Genomic DNA, 26,851 nt, shown 5'->3' on the forward strand with positions numbered 1-26,851 from the left:
CGATATTTATATTGGAAATAAAAGGAATGCACTTCGATTTTATTTTCGCAGACACACCTCCCCCATACCCCTCCCATTAAACCAAATTCCAGACCCCACTAATTATCTTGGTCTCGTCTCCTTTTCGGCTTTCAAGAGAGTAACAAAAAAAATAAAACGCAACTTACGTTTCGCTGTCCGGACTGAACGGTAAAGTGAAATCCACATAAGAGGTTGCTGCAAAGTCTCAGTGCCAGATGCTGCATACATGAAAGATGAACAATTTTCTCTTCCCCCTTGAAACATTGTTAGGCCTTGTAGCAGGCTGGCTGATTAACCCCGCACGGTAAGATCCTCCACTCCTCTCCGGCACTTTATAGGGGAAAGGAATGTAAAAGCACGTGTTTCCCTTCTTTTTGAGTCCATTCCAACTCCCTGCTTTCCTGGATGAAAGGAGGAAAGAATAAGACCCAGGCAGCTCTTTTGCCTTTCGCATGATCTGACTTTCTGGATGGTCGCTTGCTGTATTTTAGTGGAAGAGGGGGGTGTGGGAGGAAGAGGAGGGAGGGATGTGGAGAAGGGGGGGTCTGAAGAGAGAGAGAGAGAGAACTAAAACGGTATTGGCTTTGACAATGTGTAGAGACTGGAAGGGGTGGGATGCGGGGGGAGAGAGAGAGGGCGGGAGAGGGGAAATAGAGGGAGAGAGGCTGATAAAGGCAGGGGGACAAGAAAAAAAAAAGGAAATAAGAAATGAGGTGAAGGTGACAGAAGGGGAGAGTAAATCAGGGAGTGCAGGGAATGTAATCAGTAGGGAAAAATAATTCTGGAGAACGTGACAGACTACTCCGACATCAGGGCATTGATGGGAATGTTATCTGCTGGCATTTCTAATTCTATCACTTTAGTTTCAATCAAGCTGATCTGTTCAGAACTCCAAGGGGGAGAATTCAGATTGGCGCCATATATATCATTTGTCAACCCCTCCCCACACCTGGAAAGTCCATCGCACAGAGGTGCGCGGCAGAACTTGTGAAGCGAGCATTGGCACCACTGGGTAATACTTTCCTAGTTGATCATGGCAGCGCTGCCTAATGGCACTTTCCCAGTAGCTGAATACTAAACCCTAGTGTCCAGTACAGTAACAACCAAGCGATGTGCTAGTGAGCTAATTAAGATGGCAATGCACGTATGCGGTTTGGTCCGATTTCACCCGTGTCCGACGGATCAACCGGGAAATCAAGTGGAAAGTGTCCAAATCACATGTGTTTGACATTCAATCTTATGTGTGTTCCTGTGCGCATAGAATTAAGAAAGGACGGCTGCATGGTGCACATAGAATAAAGTAGGACGGGTGCGGGATGTATGTAGAATAAGGCAGGACGGCCGTATGGTGTACATAGAATAAAGTAGGACAGGTGCGGGATGTATGTAGAATAAGGCAGGACGGCTGCATGGTCTACATATAATAAAGTAGGACGGGTGCGGGATGTATGTAGAATAAGGCAGGACGGCTGTATGGTGTACATAGAATAAAGTAGGATGGGTGCGGAATTTATGTAGAATAAGGCAGGACGGCTGTATGGTGTACATATAATAGAGTAGGACGGGTGCGGGATGTATGTACAATAAGGCAGGACAGCTGCATGGTGTACATAGAATAAAGTAGGAGGATGTATGTAGAATAAGGCAGGACGGCCGCATGGTGTACATAGAATAAAGTAGGACAGGTGCGGGATGTATGTAGAATAAGGCAGGACGGCTGCATGGTCTACATATAATAAAGTAGGACGGGTGCGGGATGTATGTAGAATTAAGAAAGGACGGCTGCATGGTGCACATAGAATAAAGTAGGACGGGTGCGGGATGTATGTAGAATAAGGCAGGACGGCTGCATGGTGTACATAGAATAAATTAGGACGGGTGCGGGATGTATGTAGAATAAGGCAGGACGGCTGTATGGTGTACTTAGAATAAAGTAGGATGGGTGCGGGATTTATGTAGAATAAGGCAGGACGGCTGTATGGTGTACATATAATAGAGTAGGACGGGTGCGGGATGTATGTACAATAAGGCAGGACAGCTGCATGGTGTACATAGAATAAAGTAGGAGGATGTATGTAGAATAAGGCAGGACGGCCGCATGGTGTACATAGAATAAAGTAGGACAGGTGCGGGATGTATTTAGAATAAGGCAGGACGGCTGCATGGTCTACATATAATAAAGTAGGACGGGTGCGGGATGTATGTAGAATTAAGAAAGGACTGCTGCATGTTGCACATAGAATAAAGTAGGACGGGTGCGGGATGTATGTAGAATAAGGCAGGACGGCTGCATGGTGTACATAGAATAAAGTAGGACGGGTGCGGGATGTATGTAGAATAAGGCAGGACGGCTGTATGGTGTACATAGAATAAAGTAGGATGGTGCGGGATGTATGTAGAATAAGGCAGGACGGCCGCATGGTGTACATAGAATAAAGTAGGACAGGTGCGGGATGTATGTAGAATAAGGCAGGACGGCTGCATGGTCTACATATAATAAAGTAGGACGGGTGCGGGATGTATGTAGAATAAGGCAGGACGGCTGCATGGTCTACATATAATAAAGTAGGACGGGTGCGGGATTTATGTAGAATAAGGCAGGACGGCTGTATGGTGTACATATAATAGAGTAGGACGGGTGCGGGATGTATGTACAATAAGGCAGGACAGCTGCATGGTGTACATAGAATAAAGTAGGAGGATGTATGTAGAATAAGGCAGGACGGCCGCATGGTGTACATAGAATAAAGTAGGACAGGTGCGGGATGTATGTAGAATAAGGCAGGACGGCTGTATGGTGCACATAGAATAAAGTAGGATGGTGCAGGATGTATGTAGAATAAGGCAGGACGGCTGTATGGTGCACATAGAATAAAGTAGGACGGGTGCGGGATGTATGTAGAATAAGGCAGGACGGCTGTATGGTGCACATAGAATAAAGTAGGACGGGTGCGGTATGTATGTAGAATAAGATAGACATGCCCCCAGCAGCATTTACAAGTGACTTGTGCAGTACTGCTGGTAACGTTATACTCCGGAGATGTAAGTAGTAAATAAGGTGTGTGCTGTGAGCCCCCATGGACAGGTGGACTTAATATAGTCATGCCAGGGATAAAAGGCATTAGGTGTGCTGAGTGTATATAACGGATGGGGTGCACTGTATAAACCCAGTGGGGTGCACAATGTGTACAAATATTACGTTTTGCAGATTGGGTATTTGTTATATAACAAATAAGAGCGTGATGTGTACATAGAATTATACAATGCACTTTATATGAAATGAAACAAGACCGGAATTGAGTTGAATATAATAGTACAGTATTGCGAATGGGTCGGATATACATTAATGCAGGTTGTTTAAATAAGACAGGAAGCAGTGCCCAGCGAGCATAAACAGTGCATAACATAGATCGGGATGGAGTATGGGTAGCGAAACGCAACTTTGTCAGAACATAACTTAATAAAATACATCTTCCCTTCTATAATAAATAGCCAAATAGCAAATTCCCCACATCAAAGGCTGATGATAAAACTGAAAATTGCTCCTATAAAAGCAGAACGTGTTGTTTATTTCAGTAAGTGCATCGTGGCATGCCAATTTGTGCCCTTCCGTGTGACTCTAAAAAGAATGTGTTACCTAGAAGACTGCAAGCCCTTCTTACTAATTTCGCTCTTTCACGACCCAGAAACTGCAGCTCCCTCTACAGCTTTTTAAAATGATGGTTTGTTCGGCGAGGTGTGTGTGTGTGGGGGGGGGGGGGGGTAGACTGCGTGTTTCACAGTTCAGTTATGCCTGGTATTTTATCTAGCTCGGTAATATTCAGACTTTGATGTGCCAGTCAGTAGGGGGTTTACATAGCTCTTTAGAGTGTACCTATCATCAGCCATTGAAATGTTCTCCTGAAACTCTGGCCTTCCAAGGTAATGAGGCCTATTGATGTGCTTCTTTGTTGTGCGGTATCTCCTATGCTTTCAGATCCTACTGTCCGTTTTAGCTGCACAACGCAACGGCAGCCTGGGCAGAGTATTCTGTAGGTAAAGACCTTGGGCAATTACACAATCTCTACATCCTGAGGAGGTTTCAAAGGACGAAGAGATCTACGCTGATGTAGTGGTTCCTGAAGAATATTACAAAGGGTTGTCAGGAGTGACTACCTACACTGACGTATAATTATGTATTGGCTCGGCCCATACATTCAAAATGGTCCCATGAGATAAACATGCAAATGGCCTATTATGACCATACTTTTTTTTTTTTTAAGTCAGGAAATTCAATAAAATCACCCATTACGATATTTCCATTAGAGACGGGTGTGTGCCACAAAACTGATCATTGGCGCTGTGCACTGCCGCATTGTCTGCACATACAGCTCAATTTTGCACAGACCCAATGACGACCTCGGCGACCGTATCCCCCGCGATTTCGGCTGAAATCGCCCCGTGTGTGCTTAAGTGACCCCTAACAGTTGTGTTAGGGCTTGTTTTGACCATGCATGGGAAAAGGGTGATAGCTTTGGACTTTTATGAATGGCTGTTCAATTACAACCCCTTGTTCGGTTAAAAACGCAGCTAACTCATATAGGTTCTAATGCCAGAAGATTTGGCTTAAGGCATCGGCAGAACCTGTGATAAGGGCACCTATTGCCCCCCCAGAGCAGCCTGTAGGCTTTCCATGGGCTGTAACGGAACAGTCCTGGGCGACCAATTAGCCCGCAGTTAATTACCGCGGCTAATTGAATCCAGCCCGTGTTCTCCATTATCACAAGGGAGTAGTGGTGGCTGTAAGAGTGATGGTTCTGAACTGGATTATGGGTGGGGAAAATTAATTATTGGCTTTTGCAAAGATTGAGGGCCAATCCTACAGGGCAGTGGTGGGGGGTACAAGAATTGTCAGTGATTCCTTAATCAATGCAATGTTACCTTGCAGAAATCTGGAAGTAAATCATTCGATCTATTTAGGGCAGGCATGTCCAAACTATGACCTTCCAGCTGTTGTGAAACTAGAAGTCCCATCATGCATTGCCACAGTTTTGCTATTAGGGAATGCTAAAACTATGGCAAAGCATGCTGGGACGTGTAGTTTCACAACAGCTGGAGGGCCACAGTTTGGACATGCCTGATTTAGGGGTTCTAGACAGTTGGGCTACAAATCTCTGTGATCACGTCTTATCAGCAAAATACTATAAGTTCCAGTCTCTCACTATTGTTAAACTCAGAAATTAACAGTATTTTGTATGAAACAGCGCTTCATAAATTCATTTTCCCCTCAAAATTCTAAACACAATTCCCCATAATGACAATGTGAAAAAAGTATGCAAATCTATGAAAAATAAAAACCAAAGAAATTACATGTACAAACTGTAAGTATTCACAGGCCTTGTTTCCATTGATCATCTTGAGATGTTCCTACAGCTTAATTGGAGTCCACCTGTGGTGTATTCAGTTGATTGGACATGGTTTGGAAAGGCACATACCTGTCTGTATAAGGTCCCACAGGTGACAGTGCATGTCCGAGCACAAACCAAGCATGATGCCACAAGGAAATTGTCTGTAGACTCCTGAGACAGAATTGTCTCGAGGCACAAATCTGGGGTAGGGTAGAGAAAAATATTTACTGCTTTGAAGGTCCCAATGAGAACAGTGGCCTCACCAGGACTCTTCCTAGAGCTGGCTGGACATTTAAACTGAGCGATCGCAGAGAATAGCCCTAGTCAGCGACTACTGTGAATGTCCTTGAGTGGCCCAGCCAGAGCCCAGACTTGTATCGGATTGAAATCTCTGAAAACATTTGAAAATGGCTGTCCACAGACGCTTCCCATCCAACCCGATGGAGCTTGAGAGGTGCTGCAAAGAGGAATGGACAAAACTGCCCAAAGATAGGTCTGCCAAGCTTGTGGTGCACCATATACAAAAATACTTGAGGCTGTAATTGTTGCCAAAGGCGCATCATCAAAGTACTGAGCAAAGCTTATGAAACAGGGGTTGATTACGGTTGACTGAGGCTGGCTACATCCTGCAGTCACAAGAAGTCCAACTTAGTACATTGAGAAGATACATTGATCTAGTAGTACACCATCAAGGAGAAACAGGAAGAATCATCTTATTTCTTAGGAAAAAAAAGTTGGTTTATTTTATTTTATTATTTAATTTATTAATAGTTTCTTATGTAGCGCACACATATTCCGCAGCGCTTTACAGAGCATATTTGAACATTCACATCAGTCCCTGCCCCAGTGGAGCTTACAATCTATATTCCCTACCACATGTACACACACACACACAGACATTATAGGGTATTTTTGGATTGTGGGAGGAAAGCAGAGTACTCCAAGGAAACCCACACTAGTACGGGGAGAATATACAAACTCCACAGTTAGGGCCATGGTGGGAATGGAACTCATGACCTCAGTGCTGTAGGGCAGTAATGCTAACCATTACACCATCAGTACTGTTCAAAACTAAATGATTAGTTCATCTCAGCCGTCTTCCATTGAACGATTGTCTGGTCCCCTAAGAAAAAGAGTCTTATAAGTACAAGCAGAGGCCTGTAGTAATCCCTTAGCCAGACTCATCTGGGAGTGTCCGTAGGGTGCCATTCTGAGCTTGTAGGAAGGGAGGGGGGGAATCATTCTGTTTTTGGAGACTTCGCTTTCCCTTTTTTTCCTTTAAAATCCCCAGATTGTCGCAGTTTAACATGTGACATACACAGGATGAAGAAGGCAGCCATTTTGAGATATGAGGCACAAAAAGATAACAGTTGCTCAGGTGAGCTTAAAATGGCTTTTTTTATTTTCCTTTTCTTTTTTTAAACATGTCGAAAATATTTTTATTTACTGAATTTTAAAGATATATGTTACATTAGCACCACTTGCTGAAGCAATACATACATTTCTTGCCAATACAGTAATACACGTTTGGAAAGGACAATACATCAAATGCATATTATCCAAAAGCCAACCTGAACCATGATCCACACCTGAGGCAGTCATAGTCTACAGCTGGGTCCATAGTAGATGATATTTTGAACGATTTTGTTGTTTTGGATGGGTCAGAAAGATAAAATGTTCAAATCACCCAGTGTGTACCCACTATGTTGCGGCATGCAGGGTGGCGAGGCCCATGTTGCAGAATACATCATCGCCCCCATTGTCACTGCCGGCATCGTGCAGTGGGTATGCCCCTGACAATGCCGAACCCTGTCAATGGCAATGTCACACAGGGTACACAATGTCTAATGTGTACCCTATGGGGGTTATTCTAGTTCACTCTTTCTGACAAAATGGACAAAACCATGTGCACTGCAGGTGGGGCAGATGTTACTTGTGCAGGGAGAAATAGATTTGGGTGGAGTTTCTCTTCAAAGTGAGATCTATATTGCAGTGTAAAAATAAAGCAGCCAGTAATTACCCTGCACAGAAACAAAATAACTCACCCAAATCTAATTCTCTCTGCACATGTTACATCTGCCCCCCCTGCAGTGCACATGGTTTTGTCCATCTAAGAAGGATTTTGTCAGAAAGAGTGAATTAGAATAAGGCCCTATGCTTCTAGTTAGAAACCTACACGGAGGTAGTATTGATGAGTATCTTATATAAAATGGAAAAATAATGTATCTAATAATCTGTCAATGAAATTTGTGGTACTGACAGCAGTAAGAGGACACATCCATCCGCCTGCCAGCAGGGACATTCCCGCGGCGGGGGTGGGTATTCACTTGCCGGCGGGTGGCATTTACCGACTTGCTAAGCAGCAAAATGTATACTTCTTAGTGAACCAATGTGAATCAGACCCTTGTGTCTATGGGCCTTATTCTAGTTCACTCTTTCTTCTTAGATGGACAAAACCATGTGCACTGCAGGGGGGCAGATGTAAAATGTGCAGAGAGAATTAGATTTGGTTGAGTTATTTTGTTTCTGTGCAGGGTAAATACTGACTGCTTTATTTTTACACTGCAATATAGATCTCACTTTGAAGTAAAACCCCACCCAAATCTAATTCTCTCTGCACAAGTTACATCTGCCCCACCTCCAATGCACATGGTTTTGTCCATCTAAGAAGGATTTTGTCAGAAAGAGTGAACTAGAATAAGGTCCTAAGTCACTTGTGTCTAAGCATGGATATCCCTAAAACCTGAACGGCTGCAGTGGAAGACCACGTTTGGAACCACTGCTTTAGACACTTAAAAAAAATGCTTTATTGGGTACTTTTAATTAAAAAGTATAAAAATAAATTATTTCAAACAATAAATGATTGAATTTAAGGTGCATAAAGCAACAAAAAATGGATTTGTGGGTCATTTGAGGCCAGTACTTAAACTGCCAAAAATGACATGGAATTATTGCACTAATTAAGCTAATTGGAAACTTCCAATTGCCTAATTATTCATTGAGGGGGAAGTCCAAGGGGTTCTGCATGTGTGGCATTTGAACCGTAAAATATGGATTTTTCCTCCTATCATCTCTCACCCTCATAGAGGTGCGAACAGAAATTGTGAGTTTATCCTGCACATTCAATGCGAGCCCCTAATTGGATTGCAAAATTAGAAACATAATATACTGTAATATCTATAGCAGAAGTTCGGCACTCCCCCTCTGGGCTTAGCTGAGGATACTTGCCCGGGTGCTCGCCCTCCCAGGGGACTGCGCCGCCATTTAAAGCCCTAGGCGTCACTCCACAGCTTTTTTCATGTGAAAAGAACGTCTTTATTGGTATCTATGCCATTTTGGGATCAACCCGTCTTCAGGATACATTAGCAGGATGCATCATTGGGATCATGGATGCCTCTTAACATGGACGCTGGGGGGACTGCCAGGGGACCAGGTGAGTAACCAAAAACAAAAATCCCTTAACCAAAATGATCCTGGTCCCTAACATTTCAGATAAGGGACACTCAACCTGTGTGTATGAGGATTATTGAATAAAACTCTGCAAGCAAATATTGGTGAGTGCTCCCCTATTTAAATACTATATCATTTTTTCAGACCCATTCGGTAAAGGACCCAATACTGTATATATTTATTTGCTTATAGCTATCTTAGCAGCATTGACTAGTAGGTTGGAGGAACTGTAGCACTGGTAAGTATCACCACTGCATAGTTTGTATATTAGAGCAGAACAAAAGCATCTTCAGTGTATTAGGGACAGTTCTGATGCTCGGGAACTGTCCACATCGTTAGGACTTTTGTCCTGATGAGTAGGACTGTGTTCATTATGGAAAATCGAGTGATATCTATGCACTGGACATAACCCTAAAGCGCGTCAGAATCACCTGGCACAGGATACATACAGATGAGTGGCATTCATGTAGCCGGCTGTCAGTATACCAACGCCAGCACCCCGAAGGAGGGAATCCCGTCAACGATTAGATAAGAATACTTAACCACCCCTGATCTTCCCTCCCCGCGGCCTAACCTTAACCCTCCCTCCCCGCAGCCTAATCTTAACCCTCCCTCCCCGTAGTCTGACCCTAATCCTCCCTGCTAGTGCCTCAAACTAGGTGCTTAACCCAAATCTTTACCTCCAACAGAGAGCAGCTTTCATCAAAATAAGATGAACAATTTTACAGCTAGAAAATGAATATTGTTTCATTAGCGCCCCGCGCTGACCACCCTCTGTTCTATGGCGCATTAGACCGCCTTATAACAGCCACACCCCTGCAGATCTGTCAACGGTGGTCTTCCTCCCCCTCCATTGGTTCTAGACAGTCGCAGTTGCCCTCTCAATGTTTTTTTTTATTTGTAAGCTGGCAATCTGCTAATCTTTTTTTTGTTTTGCCGCCTGGCATCACCGCAGAGCTCAGACAACTTTTCTCTTTTACTTCGTTGTATTGCCTATCCCAATTATTTGTATAAATAAACCTAATATACAGGCAGATGGCGATGTGGCTGAGCATATGAAAGACAGACTCACAGATTACACTGTAGTTAAAAGTAATAGCTGGCAGTTGTATTTATAGGGTTTATAAATAGACCTAGACGCAAATCAGACAGAAAGAAGAAGGCTGCGTATCGGGGCTGTACACAAGGTTCAAAGCTAACCCAGATTTGGGAACGGGCGTGCCATGGCGGCAAGAGACGATCCCGATTTCTGCTAATAAAGCCCTGTTTGGGTGTTTGGTTCTGACCCTGCCCTTACAGAAACACTGAAATCGAGTCCCGATTTTATAAACGCAAGACAACACATAAATACAGCGGCGAAGCATTAACCCTTCAACATCTCTGTGAAAGATGCTCGAAATATCCGCTAAAAATTCCAGCGTCGTTCACATTTGCTATATAAATTCAAATAAAAAAAAGTGTTGTGTTAAAAAAACATTATATTTCCTATACAAGGAAAACATTACAGGTCATTATGATGAATAAAAATGTTTGCTTGGCAATCTGCACACCTATTTTGACAAATTCACTTGGCACTCAAAGGGTTAAGGTTAAAAAAAAAATATATATATATATACCAAAATACATAAGAGACAAACGTTGCTGTATAATTTCGGCACATTTCTCTGTTTGTTTGGCCTTTTTTTCTCTACCATTGTTATTTTAAAACCTGCACCGTAATTGTTTTTTTTGCTGGGTGTTTTATAGCTGCGCTGTTTAGAAGGGGTTAAACTCAGAGTGGTCTATGCACCTTGCCCGTCTATTGTAGTCCTCTCCCTGCATCTATTCTCTGTTCACAGGTTCGTTTGCCGTGCTTCTGAATCTGCTTTCCCTTCTCTCCCATGGCTTAATCATGTTTTACCCTTTCAGCCTTGCCCGCTGTGCCACTCCTTCCCAGGCTGTGCCAGTCTGCTCCCTGCCTCTCTTCGTTTCCTTTTCTTGTCTGTTACTCCTGGCCTGTCCCCGTCTCTACTTGTAACCACAGAAACCTGCTTGCGTTTCTCTGTAGACAGGTCCAGCAGGGGCGGTGGGCCTTTGACACTCCTCACTAGTCCAGCCTTCTGCGGGCCGTGCCAGGTGGACGCCATTTCAGAGCTCCCTGAATCCCGAGCCTTACAAAATGGTGGCACGCCTCCAACTGCAGCATGGGAGCAGCTGTAGGGAGCCGTCTGCGTGCCCATTCTGCACAATGCTCCCAGCTAGGCCTCACAAAACCATCTCTCCTGTCACATAGAGAGCATTAATAAAGTAAAGGACGCATTATCAGGGTATACTGTACTGTGCGCACTAAGTGGGATCTTGTCACATCACTATATGTACAAATTCTCTCTATAGGAATTGCAGTTGTTGATGTAAATCATTCCTAGCACTGCAGAGACATGTTGGCATAGTCTAAGAAAACCAGTGGTGGGCAGCAGGTGACCTGGGGGCCATCAGCAGCCCAACGGGCATTCATCTGCAGCTCCCATATGGTCCCTGCCTTATGCTCCTCTGTGTAAGGCACTGAAGCAGCCATCTTGCATGTGGCACTGTAGGAAGGTCACGCAGCATTACCAGAAGAGGAGGGAGTGCTGCATGTTTTTCTTCTGTCCACTGTGGGCATTGTAAAGGGGAAATGTGTGAGGGACGTCAGAGGGACATGTCTGAAGGCCATGTGGTCATGGGCCAGATGCACTAAGTTTCAAAAGTGATAAAATGGAGAGTGATAAACAACCAACCAATCAGCATGACCACGTTTGTATCCGTGCACTGGTGTGTCCTGCGAGGCAAGTCCCTGTTCAGCACTACCCCTGGCCATTCTCTGTGGCACGATGTGCATGGCAATTCTCTGGGGCCTATTCAGCGTCACACACTGATCCCACTGACACTTCCTCACCTGTGACCTTGTTACTCTGACCAGGTACTTCCTGGGGTTAATTGATGCTGCGACTTGCAGCCAATCACAGACAGGCAGGGGGGATATAGGTGAGGCCTCTGCCGCTTCCTCCTTGCCTTGAACAACTTGTCTGATCCCTGAGTACTCCCCAGAACTCAGCGTTCTAGACTCCAGGTTGCCTGTTCCAGTTACCTGTGTTGTGCACCTGCGACCTGCTGCCGCTATTGCTGCTTACTCTTCACCTGCCAGGTTACCTCTCAGCTAATAACATCTCTAAGAGGTCTGAGCTTCCCAGCTTTTACCAGCAGAGATCACTATTGGCTCCCAAAGCCATTTACCATCATCGACTCCCTAGTTGACACAGGTGTCAACTCTCAAGTAAACACCCATCTCAGCTCCCAGGCTGTCAACATCCCTCTCGGCCCCAAACCTCCTTGCGGGGGGTCCCTGGTGAAAACCGTCTTGGGGTTAGACTCTGTTCAGTCTCGTCAACTCCCCCACCTAGCTGTGTCCTCAGTGCTCTATGAACTGTCCTTATCTCAAGCCTCCTGTGTTCCAGTTCTCTGATCCTTCCAATGGCTCGCTGCTGCCACAGTTGGGGACACCAGATACCCAAGCCTTGACAGGAAGTTAGGAGCTGATTGGCTGGCTGTTAATCACTGTCCAATGTATCACTTTTGAAGCTTAGTGCATCCCACCCCATGTCTGGGGGTGGGGACGAGTGATGACGTCTGAGAGCATTTGGTGATCCCTGGGGCTCAGAATAGTGGCATAGTGGTAAGCACTATTGCTTGACAGGGCCCTGTCTGTGGAGAGCAGGCCTGGCCAGCCTGTGGCTCTCCATCTGTTCTGAAACTACAAATCCCATCATACCTTGCCACAGTTTTGCTATTAGGGAATGCTAAAACTTTGGCAATGTATGCTGGAATGTGCAGTTTCGCAACAGCTGGAGAGCCACAGGTTGGCTAGGCCTGGTGTAGAGCTAATTGGATTTGTCCTTCCTCACCTAGCCTCCGTATGTCATGAGTTGGGGTACAAATCAGCTGCTACCAAGCTGCTTGTTTATACATATTGGGGTATCTCCTAGAACAGTGGCGTTGTTGTCCACTTCAACCAATCACATGTTATAATGTCATTATTCTATTCTAGAAAATGATAGACAGAATCTGATACCGGAGATACCGAAGGTCAGAATACTGATGCCAGCATCCTGATGGAGAGACAGGGGTCAGGTAAGTATGCCTACCTTCCCCCTGCCACACCTCTAAGCCTAATCTCCCCTCCCTGCAGCCTAACCCTACCTCCTGCAGCCAAACCCTAATCATCCCCACTAGTGCCAATCCTTGACCTTCATACCCCGCTAAGCCTAACCCTCCCTCCCTACCGCCTAACTTTCCCTGCTAGTGCCTACCCTAGCCCCCATACCTCATCGCCTAATCCTTACCTTCACGTCCCACAGCCTACCCTCCCCGCAGCCCAATGTGGCACACACACGGAGCGATGTCAGGCCATTTTCTGAGTGATGTTACTACATCGCTACGAAGATCCCCCTACCTCGATCCGTGTGTAGGGGCATAGTAATAGCAATGTGCGTCCCCGCGTATCACTATTGCCCGGGCGATTAATATCTAGTGTGCCAGATAAATCAAGTTAATTGCTGGGTTCAAGGCCTCAGCAGAGAACACTGGCCCTGACAGATCGCACAGCACTGACACATTCCTGTATGCTGAGCGAACTTGCTGAGCGTTCTAGCGGCGATCAGCAGGGTCGCTACGTGTGTATGGTCTGTAACTCTAAGTTCCCCCCTGCATAAACCAAAAGCCTAGCCCTCACCCCCACCCCACCTAGCTTCCCATATTCCCATATAATGCAGGGCCTTTTTTTTTTCTTGTTTCATGTCACTGTATTATGTTTATTACAGGGTTGCCTACCCTCCCAGGGTGGCCGGGAGGCTCCCGAAAATCGGGTCCCCCTCCAGGCCCCCCGGAAAGGTGGGCAACCCTCCCGGATACTGGTATCCACCACCGCCCCCCGCATCTCCCCTGTGGCAGCGTTAATTTCCCGCGATCCGCAGCTTTTCAGGGGGAGGGGCAGGAGATGCAAAAAGCGTAATTTAGACCCACCCCCTCCTGGAAGACCCGTAAATTACGGGATTTGGCGTACTGGGGGTGGGGCTTGATGCAGTCTACATCAGGCCCCGCCCCCTGAAGCCCTGCTGACAGTCTCCTCTCTGGGCTTTTCCTGGAGAGGAGACATTAAAAGTAGGCAACTCTGGTTAATTATACTAGCATGTACGTTGCCTTGTTAGGGATGGGAGAATTTTCTGGGCCATGCAATGCTGACATGCTTAAGTTGATTTTTAGTAATAAAAAAAATAGAAGAAGAAAAAAAATCCTATTTAAAGTGTGTAAAAAAATATTCCTAAATGTCATATTTTCCAAATTTTATGTTATCAATAATTAAATAAATGTATTTATTCAGAATTGTTAACCACTAATAACATAAACTAGCATAAAGTACAGAAGAAAAACAAATAAACAACAATTGTAAATATTTCTATATTCAATTACAAATCAAAAATAGACAAATGTGGATTATACGGTATAAATTGTCACCCTTCTACCCCTCTTGCCACAATACACCTCCATAGACCCTGGTGCAATCAGTTGTCTTGAAAGGCCACATGGTTAAGTGGAGTTCACTTGTAAACATATCATGTGTTTACATTGATTTAAGAATAAACACACCTGACTTTAGAGTACAATTCCTAACAAGAGCTTCATCATGAAGATCAAAAGACATATCTGGGGAAGCCTATAAGAAGGCATCACATTTTTTTTAATGACCCTGCAGCTCTCTCACATCCATGATAAATAAACAAAGAAAGTAAGGCACATGGCTAGAATATGGCATGAATCCAATACTGAGCATTGATGTGAAAGGGGCACTTATTAGGGAGGCCACCAAGAAGCTTATGGGAAACAGGACTGACTTACAGTCTGGTCTTACATGGCAGAGATATCCAACACTGTTCATGGGAATACATATATACAGTGCATACACACTGAACGATATCGTTAACGATATCAGTCAGTGACATCATTGGGTCTCTGAATGAAGTTGTATCGGGGCTGGAGCTGACATCACACGACTTCCCCTCCAAGCGCCTGGGGAAGTTGTGTGATGTCAGCTCCGTGCCCAGGCGCTTGGAGGGAAAGTCGTGTGATGTCAGCTCCGGGCCCGATACGACGTCCAGAGACCCAATGATGTCACTGACTGATATCATTAAAGATATCGTTCAGTGCGTATGCACTGTATATATGTTTTCCCATTACAGTTTTCCCTGACCTTACCAGATATACGGTAATAGACGTTACCACCTCCAAAAGCCGGCAAAACCCATCCAAGCAAAAATATCAAATGTAAATGTGCATCCTACTACATCCCTCCTCTGACATTAGGTGGGTTGAAGGTCATGAGCTGTGTTTATTGGTTTGTAAATGGGGAGGGCTGTGCATCCCTCGTTAGGCAGTTTACGGAACAATGACAAACACCAGCAGCCATAGCGACGTAGGGACATCGATCAAGGCATTGTAGTTTGCTGTCCCTGTATCTCTTACAACAGGATGTCACAGGATAATAGAAAGCCATACACACAGGCCATAAACTGTGTGTCCCTCCCCGGCTCGGAAGGTGGAGTGATACAGCTACTTAAGGTATGTTGTTACTAGAAAGTTAATATGGGACTTGTAGTTCCATAGCAAATGTTAAGAAACCAGATGGCTCTTCTGTGTGTTAGGAGATTTTAGAAAAGTGCACATATATATATATATATATATATATATATATATATATACACATACCTCCTAACTTTATGATGTGCTGAAGTGGGATGCCTGCATGTGCCGAATGAGTGCGTCCGAAATTTGGAGGTGTGGCCTAGCAGCAAGAGGGCCACGCCTAAGAATCGTGGCCTAAGAATCGTGTCATTCCATGAGGCCCCCGTTTTGCCACTGTGGGGGCATGGCAAAAGGCTCTGTGAGCTTCTAGCCATGCCCCCAGCCCCTGAATAGAGTGACAGGTGGGACTCCCAGCCACCCCCCCCCCCCCCCCCCCCCCTAGGGGACACAGCCTCTGATCCTTGCCCGGAGATCGCCAGCATGCCTGCGCTGGCGATCGCCGGCGCAGAGCCGCTCCATCTGACTGGGAAGCACGCGCGCCCCAGTTTCAGGACGGCGATGCGGTGGCATCCTGCCCATCTCCTCTTCAGGGAGACGGGCAGGGATAGGGGGGACGGTGGGGCGGCAAGAGGCACCAGGGGAGGCGACGTCTCCATCTCTGTGTGTGTGTGTGTATATATATATAGCTATGCGATGGGCATTGTATATTGCAATCACTAAATGGCTGCACAGGATTTTGGGATTTGCAGGCATGTATGGTGTAGTGCAGGGAGTGCAGAGGAATCTCTGTGTGTGTGAGGTGTACAGGGGAGGGGGGTCGTCATTAGGATACTGTAAGATAAAGGCATCCCATTTAGAGCCAGAGCTTGTGGGGGAAGGGTCACAAACACGGGTTGTTACTGAGACAGACTAAAACACTGGGGTCAGAGGTGACAGTATCCCAGCTGCAGACAGTCTGGGACAGCAGACAAGGTCAGAAGCCAAGCAGAGGTTACACGGGCCCGAGACAGACAGCAGCTGGGCCTCTCACATGTCACATCAGATAGGAAATGACCCCTGACCTACTGAGTCTCCTACCTATTTGCAGGGCTACTCCATGATACAGAGACCCCTGAGAATTGCAGCCTATCCGGCTTAGTGCCACACAATGAAAAGAACGAAAACAAATTGTCCAACAATGGCCCCAGCAGCCGTAGTGACGGAGGGACAGCGATTGAGGGATTGTAGCCTGCCCTCCCTGCATCTTTTCCAACAGGAGAGCAGGAAGCCAAATGTACAGGACATATCTCTTGTCCATACCAGCATAGGATGATGGAAGGACAGACCTACTGAGATACAGGACTGAATCAGACCCATTGTTCTGTTGGTATGTACTTTTAGTCAGTGCTGTGTACAGTTACTGCCTACACCAGTGATGGCTAACTTTGACACTCCAGCTGTTGTTGAACTACACATCCCAGCATGCCCTGCATCAGTTTTAGCATGGCCAAATAGTAAAACTGAAGCAGGGCATGCTGGGATGTGTAGTTCAACAACAGCTGGAGTGTCAAGGTTAGCCATCACTGGCCTACACATACCTGGATACCTGCTCTCCTTCCCTGAAGGAATCCTATATGAGAAAATGCATGCCATTGCACTGTACAAAAGAATGTTCCAGTAATGCAGAGTAATGCAGAGATCTCTGTTATATACAGTTGAAAAAGAAGGCCACCAGCCATGGCAAGGCTTCTGTATTCTGGTGCCGTCGGTTTCTTTTTAAATTTAGCATCTTATTTGCATCGCAGACAAGGCGCCAAACACCACTTGCAGCGCACTACAGTCACTGAGCTGCGTCCTCGGTACAGCAACTTAGCATGTGAAAAGCCGCCGAATCATAGAACTTCCACTACAGATTCATTTGCACACAGAAATACAAGTGTTGCACATCACAATGATCAGTGCAATCTAATAAAGTATATATTTTTTTTTATTTCCAGTTCTTTTATTTGTGTGAATAAGACTCTTGGTGCAGCCTGAGTCACCCTGGTGCGCCAGGAGTGGCTGCTTGGCATGACTGATACAACATCTGTATGAGGTCACATCTGTATGTAGTGCTGCCCTCTCACTAGAGCGATATTGCATACAATCCTTCGATTAGGACCGCGTCTGTGCCTTAAATCGAAGCTGTGTATGCACATCGATGGGCTTGCTGGTCGCATTGATAGTCGATTGCTGGTCGATTGCCTGTGGTTTTTAACCACGTGCGGTTGCTCGCAATGCGATCGGCGATGGGTCCGGAGCGTGGGTGGCGGGTTAGGGGAGCACGGGCTGCGGTGGAGTGCATTGCTGTGAAGGAGTGCGGCAGCAGAATCTGAAAAAAACTATTTAAAAAACACTGGGCGGCCCTCTTCCAGCACTCGATGTGGCATGCGACATTGGGTGCTGAAAGAGGGCACTTTAGGCCCCATAAGATCCAATTGGATGCGATGGGACATATCTGTCATTGATTGGCTATTCTGGACAAGAGATCGGCAATGTGGATTGTAATTCTGTCCTGTGCCCAGCTGAGCACAGGACAGAACAACAGATCCCTTCTTCATACGGAAACAATGGTGTTTTGCCAGCATAGAGATGAGATTTGTTGTAGTTCCCCCAAATCATGGGGTTCCTGGCATACTGCTGGTAATCATGAGCATGGTTGTATACATTTTAGACTGAGTTACCCATCTACGCAATTGGTACTGTCTTTTGCTAAAATAATAGAGTCACAATTTTTCCCCCCACGCCATGCTCATAAAAACGGGTCCCCAGCTGCTGAAGGAAAATCCATCATATGAAATCAGAATAAGCCACCAGTCTCTGCAGTAACAAGAAACTCACACGCACATTGCATTTTCCACACACAATGCATTACATAGTGTGACCTACCTTGTTACTTGAAGTGGGGGTCTCCTTTCTCTCTGGAATCCCAAGTATTACCAGCACGTTGGCTTCTGTCTAGAAACAGATGAGAGGGGAAAACTCAAACCAGCAGCTTGTTCAAAAATGTTGTATGTTTCATTCCTGACCACTTCTAAAGTCCCCCACATGGCCCTATTCAGACCAGTGCTTCTGCACTAGACTGGCCTACTTTTGAAAACTAGTTAAAAAAAATATTAGTTAGTAGTATGTAATACCTATAAAATCCCGAATGCACCTTTACCTTGCGTGAATTCTTATTTTAGTGATCACCACATTTTAAAACTTTCTGTTGTATTGTTCTTTGTGTGTGTTTAACTAAAGATTACTAATAACACCTTCCACATCATACATACACTAGTAGCCTAGATAAGAAGACACAGATAACAGGGGCTGTATTGATGAGAGACCCTCAAGGATTTGCTAATACCCCTTTCACACCAGAAAATGCAGGGATCCAACCGGGAATTTAGGCTGGTGTGAAAGGGGTAGAAGAGTCTACATCAAAGGCGGACAAGCAGGTACAGAGGTCCTAACAGTTAGTGCAGCAAACCACTGTTAAAGTCCAGAAGCTCCTTGCTGCAGTGAAGAATGCAAAGAATCACAGGACATTTATAATGCAGGGCAGAAAGAGATCAGAGCTTTAAATGGCAGTTTCCCGAAGGATACTGGAGGGTAGTCAATTATGATACACACCTTTTGCACTTTCAGTTTTGTAGCAGAACATATAAAAACTTGAACACATTATTAAAGAAGCAAGTGAATATGTACTGTATTGTGTGTATGGCATAGTTCCACGGGATAAACAATTTGTAACATGACCATTGTTTAATTCTGGTACATTGAGATAAATAGATTAAACAATGAAGAAAGTTTAAGCAACCCATATACAGACTCTTTTCAATTACTACCAATGGTATCGCCACCATGCCCAACCGAAAAGTTAGCAATCAAATGAGTGCATCTCAATTAAAACCCCTTCTTATACAAAAAAAAAAAATAGAATTGCAGATGCATCAACCACATTTTCTAGCCTGACTATATGAATGAAGCTGGCTATAAGCTAGATCAGGGGTGGCCAAACCCGTCCTCAAGATATACCAACAGTTCATGTGGCTTAGGCAACCTGTGGATCTATAGTAGGAATGAATGCAGGTTTGAAAATGTGACAGTTAGTAATGACTGCAGCTGTGCACCAGTTAGGGAGTCTGGGAAATGTGACAGTTAGTAATGACTGCAGCTATGCACCAGTTAGGGAGTCTGGGAAATGTGACAGTTAGTAATGATCAGTGGTTCTCAACCCCCGGTCCTCAGGATCCCAACACAGTGCACGTTTTCCGGGTCACCAGCAGCTGCCCTCTGTATCACCAACTGTCACATTTAAAAAATGCACAGGTGACCTGGAAAACATAAACTGTGTTGGGGTCCTGAGGACCAAGGTTGAGAACCACAGAGCTAGGTGATTTGGGAAAACATGGACAGTTGGTAAATCTCGAGGAACGGTTTGGCCAGCCCTGCACTAGATTAAGTTCTATCCAACCATGCAACAAAAACTGTGACTCCACAACCCTCACCAAGTCTTTCATCATTGGCCAACTTCTCTTCAACTTGTGATGTAGGCGGGCAGTTGGTCTAATTCCTGTTTATATGCAAATACAGTTGCGGTTTTCTGGGCTGCGGAGCAAGTGTAGATGTAGCCCAAGAACGGGCTTCACCACCACAGCCAACACAATCGCAGCTACGTACACATTCGCAGCCTATAGGCAAATACAGGAAACATTGAGGTTAGGGGTAGCCATACAGCTACAGAGACTATCCATAGCACTAGCGATGCTAGCGCCATGTTTCTCTGCATGCGTGATCGAAGTTGAAGGCAGATACTAGTGTTCACTCTAGAGTTTTGGTCGGACAGGGCGCCGGGGGGGCGGTCCGGGCCCTCTGACATCACACTTGTGGGCGGTCCCGGGCCGCCGACATCACAAAAGGGGCATGCCCGGGCCGCCGACATCACTAAAGTGGGCGGGCCAGGCCGCCGACGTTACTAAAGTGGGCGGGCTGGTCCGCCGACGTCACTACAGGGGGCAGGCCCAGCCCCGCCTAAGATGCCGTCACTACAGGGGCGAAGGTGTCGTGATGCCGGTGAAGCGCCGCGCATCGCCGGGGAAGCGCCAAGCATCACCGTCTAAGGCGGCGCTGGGCTTCCCCGTGCAAGCAGTCGGGCAGGCACCAGGCTGTTTTAGCGGGGCGCTGCTAGAGGGGTAGGGCGCATTTTGCCCTTTAAAAATCGGGCAGGGCGCAGCGCCCCGCTAAAACAGCCTAGCGGGAACACTAGATACACACCCCGAAAATGATCATGACACGCCTGCGTTTTTCCAGCCACTCCCTGAAATCACCTAATTAACATCTCCAATGGTCACTTCCTGTTAATCAGTTTTCCATGAAGTCCTGATTTCAAGCAAGAACGCAGCGGGACCACGACGCACAGACGATAATCGCTCCACTGAATAATTGTCCATTGGGGCCCCAGCAACAAACGGCCTTGGCAAGTTACACACTCACTGGGCCATTTTTTGTGGGGAAGGACGGGGCGGATGGTGGCGGGGATCGTCCATGGGTATGCGGGTGGGCCGATGCCTGCCAGGGGCTGATATCACAGGACATCGGCGACCATAGAAGGCATGCGATTCTTTACACGTCCGCTCACATGGTACCAAGGGGAATCAGCAGGGGGACGGCATCTCAGGTGCTTGGTAAGTTGCGATGTTTGCAGCGTACCGAGCAAACATGAATCAGGCCCATGATTCACAATCTATTACAGCTGTTTAACGGTGATGTTTATAGAACACACATCGTGTTTGTGTATATTTCTGTTTTATTTGTTTTTAGATTAATGTGGTGAATTGTAATATTTAATGTTTATTTTTCCTGTTAAAAAAAAAAAAATGTTTAAAAATGTAAGTGGATGAACTACAAGTACAAGCTTGCCTGGGCACAAGACCCATCTGGAACATGTAGTTTGCAAAAAAATCGTATAAATGACACACTTGGGTGTCCCACAGAAAGCATTTTACATTTGTTTAATCCCATACATACATATCTGTACTATTTCCATTCTGACAATGGCTGTGATTCTGTGCTGGAAGCAGATGCAGCTGTCTGATCATCATATATTGGACAACCATTGGTGGGTCGGTGTTTGGGGGTGTGTGTGTGTATACACACACACACACATACACACAAAGACTTACTGTACATACACACAAATTATATATATATATATATATATATATACAGTGGTCGAAGTGGGGCGGTATACGGGGGTATGGCATACCCCCACTTTAATCTGAAGATAAAAAAAAAAAGTTTTTTTTCCCCCTCAGGATGCTCTCTGATCACTCAGCAGCACATATTGTGCTTTTGTAATACTCCTGTACAACGGGGCAGTCTGGCAGGGGACGTTGATGGACAGGGGGGTGTCCGAAGGTGCGCACTATATTCACTCTTTACTTTTCCATACCCCCACTTCAAAATTTCCATACCCCCACTTCAAAATTTCCACTTCGACCACTGTATATATATATATAAGACAGTTTCCAATGCACTCACGGTTTGGTTCAGTTATTCCAGTGGTGCTCCTGCCAGTCCCATAAGTAAACTTATGATCCCCATCCACAGTTTTCAAGAATCAGGGCACTCACCAAGCAGCATATAAGGCAATACTTTTCCTTTATTTCATCTCCAGCAACAGATTAGCCAACGTTTCGGACCAAACAAGGCCCTTAATCATGGCGTCCTGAGTCTCACATAAAAGAGCAACTCAGTTGCTCTTTTATGTGAGACTCAGGACGCCATGATTAAGGGCCTTGTTTGGTCCGAAACGTTGGCTAATCTGTTGCTGGAGATGAAATAAAGGAAAAGTATTGCCTTATATGCTGCTTGGTGAGTGCCCTGATTCTTGAAAACTGTATATATATATATATATATATATATATATATATATATATATACACACACATACACACACACACACACTACATATACACACACACACATATACTGTATATACACACATACATATTTTCATTTTGTATATAACTGTATATGTACAAACTGTATAGACACACACACATATATTACATACAGTACATACAAACACTAAATATACACACACACACATATCCTGTATAAACACACACACACACACACACTTTCTCCTCACCATAGAGGACATTCAGCAGCAGCAGCAGCAGCTCCTCCTTGGTTCCTGCAGTCTGCACTGGGGAGGAACAGCGGAGCTTCTATGAGATTGTAACACGTGGTTACAGACAGTCTGGGGCTCCGCCTCCAAGGGTAGGATAGGACTTGAGGAGAGGGAAGGGGTGGCCACCACACTGCCTGCATGTTCCATGACATGTCACTGACTGTGTAGATGACAGCCAGGAAGGTTCTTCTCCTAAGAGCCCCCCAACACCACACTACAGTCTCTGCACTGCAGTCAGTGACATAGAACATACAGTACAGGCAATGTAGTGGCCACCCACTCCTCTCTTGCTCTTGGAGTCTCAGCCTTTTACAGAAAGCCAGCGCTAGAATGGACATCAGAAGCCCACCATCAAATGCTGGCTGGATTTCTGCCATTGAATTACGATGCAATGGTAACTGACCATCGCATCAAAAGAATTCAATAGAAAAAAAATGTATATGAAGACCTTTTTGAACAGAAGCACTGCAGCATGGATGACCGGGACCATTGAATCGCCATCAAATGTTTACCATTCAATGGCGGCAAACATCAGAATGCCGCCATGGTGCAGTCTGGTACCTGGCATAATGGTAGGGAAGGCCATGGTGCAGTGTGGTATCTGGCATAATGGTTGGGCTGGCCTTGGTGCAGTGTGGTATCCGGCATAATGGTAGGGAAGGCCATGGTGCAGTGTGGTACCCGGAATAATGGTAGGGAAGGCCATGGTGCAGTGTGGTACCCGGCATAATGGTAGGGAAGGCCATGGTGCAGTTTGGTATCCGGCATAATGGTAGGGAAGGCCATGGTGCAGTGTGGTATCCTGTATAATGGTTGGGCTGGCCTTGGTGCAGTGTGGTACCCAGCACAATGGATGCCAGGAGCTCATGCTAAGCCTGTGTTAATGTGAATGTACAAATACAATGTGATTGTATTGAGTAATGGCATTTTGTAGAGACACCAGAGGTGAGATTTAATAGGATGAGAGATGCAGAAAGTGAGAGATTTGGTAAGAAATCTCCAGTTTTTTAAAGCGGCAATCATGTACACTGCAAAACCAGTTTGATTTTGCAGTGTAAATGATTGCCGCTTTAAAAAAAACTGGAGATTTCTCACAAAATCTCTCACTTTCTGAATCTCTCATCCTATTAAATCTCACCCATGCTTTTCCCTTACATAAAATGGATACAGTCACAATGACTTCCGTCACAGCATGATGGCCACATTGTTGAAATGCATTATGTCCACATCTGCAGAATATCAACATTCTGCAGGGACCAGAGGGTTAGGCTAGGTGGTGGTAGGGTTAGGCTACCCTTAACCATACACATCCATTCGCAAGCCTTGCAAACCTATTCGCAAGGTGGGAATTCGCAGGGCAGGGGGCGGATACAGATCTTTATGGCGGCCAAATTCATGCCCTGCACTTTGTACTGCTGGGGGACCCTGCTCCTTCCATTATATAACTCCCAGTATGTGGCTCCTTGTTGCCTCCATTTATCTCCTCACATCATGTTACGGTCACAACCTTCTCACAGTTTCCATTATGATTATGTGGTTTGCTATGGCATGTTCTATCCCACAAATGGGAACATGGAGGAAAAAAGCAAATATGTGGGCAACCAAAAAGGTGCCCTGAGTCACCATGGGAAAAGGTGAAAAGTACAGCAACAGCCAGAGCAATGCCATATAGATATTCAGGAATGTAGTGTAGGGAAATAGAATTACCACATTAAACCTTTCCTTGGCAAGGCCCTACCCACAGCTACTCAACGCAGGTCTTTTTCTGTACATTTTGGTTTTGTGTGGGAGTACGAGCATCACAAATTTAGCCTAGGTCAAACTGAAAGGAAACTTCAATTACATCTAGATATATTGCATTTTATACTGTGGTTATCCACATTTACATTTTGTTTTCATTATTTTTTAACTAATATTGGTACTCCTGTAGTTTCACGGCGGCAGTTACGTAGTTAGCATGGCGTCCCTGTCAGAATCAGCGTAGTGTTCCCGCGGCCAGCGTAGTCAGCGTCCCTGTCAGTACCAATGTAGTGTTCCCGTTGGTTCGTGGCTAGCCGGAGCTTACACAGTTAGCGTAGTCAGTCAATGCTTATTACATTGTGTGGGAACCATTGACAGGTGTGACTGTGTTCCTGAAACACCCCCACTATCCACATCTCCCCGAAGCATGGCGAGCGCACGCATTACGCGTCCTCCTGACCTGTTCCCACTAGCGTCCGACCCGGCATAATGCTGGGCAGGTGATGTCATCGGGAAGTGGGGCCTGAGCCGGCGCTGGGAGTTGAGAACATCTCCTAGCACCAGCTTTTGCATTACAGTGTACGGGATACGGGTTCAACCCAGCACATTTTTACCAGGGAGCGTTTCCACTAGCAAAAAAACCTGGGTCGATGCGCGTCCCCGTGCAAAATCCCGGGTTATTTTTGTTAGTGGAAAAAGGGTTTAAAATGTGTGGGAAGCAGGATATTGCATACGCACTGAGCGGCTTTCCCCCTGCCAGGCGCTGAAAGCGGGGGGCGGACGGCTTTGCATAGCGCCGTCCTCAGAGCCGCTCATCTGCTGGCATAACCAGCAGATGAAAGGCTGGTACTTGTGTATTATCACGGCGCCCATCGCATCGCATACCATAAAGCATGCGATGGGATGCGATGCGATATCGCGCGATGTTGTACAATGTCATACAATTTTAAAATTGTATGGCATACAATGCCATACAATGCGATGAGATGTGATTATAAGTTGTATACAAGTGCTTACAATGTTAAATGCACCCACACGCCACCCCCCAGTATAAACGTGAACCCAAAGCGTGGCGAGCGCAGTGATCCCGCGAGGGGCGGCGGTACGCGTCCTCCGACCTTTTCATACCCCCACTATCCACGTCGGCGTGGAGTTGATTTTATATAGTGTGGCGAGCGCAGCGAGCCAAGAGCCCGAAGCGTGGCGAGCGCGGCGAGGGGACGTGCATAACTTCATAGGTATACGCGTCCGCTCGCCACGCTTCGGGCTCGGTGGCTCGCTGTGCTCGCCACACTTTATAAAATCAACTCCACGCCGACTTGGATAGTGGGGGTATAAAAAGGTCGTAGGATGCGTACCGCCGCCACTCGCGGGCTCGCTGCGCTCGCCACGCTTCGGGTTCACGTTTATACTGGGGGTGGCGTGGGGGTGCATTTAACATTGTAAGCACCCATTAAGGTGCTTATACAATTTTTCATCGCATAGGGGAATAAAATCGCATTGCATCGCAGTGCATCGGGTGTTTGGCATGCGATGCGATTAAATATCGCGCGATCACATATCGGGGTGCCGTGATAATACACAAGTACCGAAAGGCTTTCCTGGCGATGATGTGGGAGCAGGAAACAGGGCTCACCGCGTATCGCTGGGGCGGCTTTGAGCTGAAAGCCACTCAAACATGCTGTTTTGAGCGACTTTTAGCTCAAAGTTTCCCAGTGTGTATGGGCCTTAACTAAGTATATACGGCTGGCACTGTGTATGCAGCTGCAAAGCCGCCAGTGGATGCTTCGTGTGCGAGTTGATTAGCGCACATCTCTGAATCAGGCCCTTGAACATGAAGCTGCAGCCTGGGAAGTCTCATAAACCTTCAGTAACCACTATGCGGCATGACAACGTACAGCATCTTGGTCATTCATTACCGTGTATCTCCCAGTGTAGCAACAGTACTCGTAACTAATGGTATTTAATATTTTCAAGTGAACTTTCATTTAAAGAGAGTCTCTGACCTTGTTACATCCATCAGGACGAGCTTCCAGCCCTCTGGCTGCGGAGGAATTAAAGCTAAGTGCATTAAGGAATATGATAAATGCATTTTACTTATCTAGGCTAAATCATTATTATGGTAACATGGTGCCATATGAATCGCGGATGAGGTAGGAGTCTTAGGACATTGCCTCACGGAGCTTACAGTAAATATAACGGTGGCGGGAATGCAGCAGTGTCTCCGCTTACGTCAGTGTGCCTATACTTCACGGAGTCCTGCACCACTCCCAACCCACCACTATGACCTAGCTGGTAAGCACAATGGGCAAGAGGTACTAAGCTTGAAGAGTATTAAAATGGAAAGTGATAAACCACCAGAAAATCAGCTCCTAACTGCCATGTCACAGGCTGTGTTTGAAAAATGACAGGTAGGAGCCGATTGGTTGGTGGTCTCCATTTTATCACATTTCATGACTTA

General features: G+C 45.9%; 1 long non-coding RNA gene across 1 annotated transcript in view; it reads right to left on the minus strand.

Moving 5' to 3' along the window:
• Positions 1–26,851, minus strand: part of LOC146042388 (uncharacterized) — a 115,244-nt gene that overhangs the window by 75,644 nt on the left and 12,749 nt on the right. The window contains exon 2 of the long non-coding RNA XR_014463855.1: positions 18,360–18,428. This is a non-coding gene — a long non-coding RNA (uncharacterized LOC146042388). The remainder of the gene's footprint in view (positions 1–18,359; positions 18,429–26,851) is intronic.

This window comes from Crinia signifera, chromosome 19 (genome assembly GCF_055691185.1).
Source record: "Crinia signifera chromosome 19, ASM5569118v1, whole genome shotgun sequence".
NCBI lineage: Eukaryota > Metazoa > Chordata > Amphibia > Anura > Myobatrachidae > Crinia > Crinia signifera.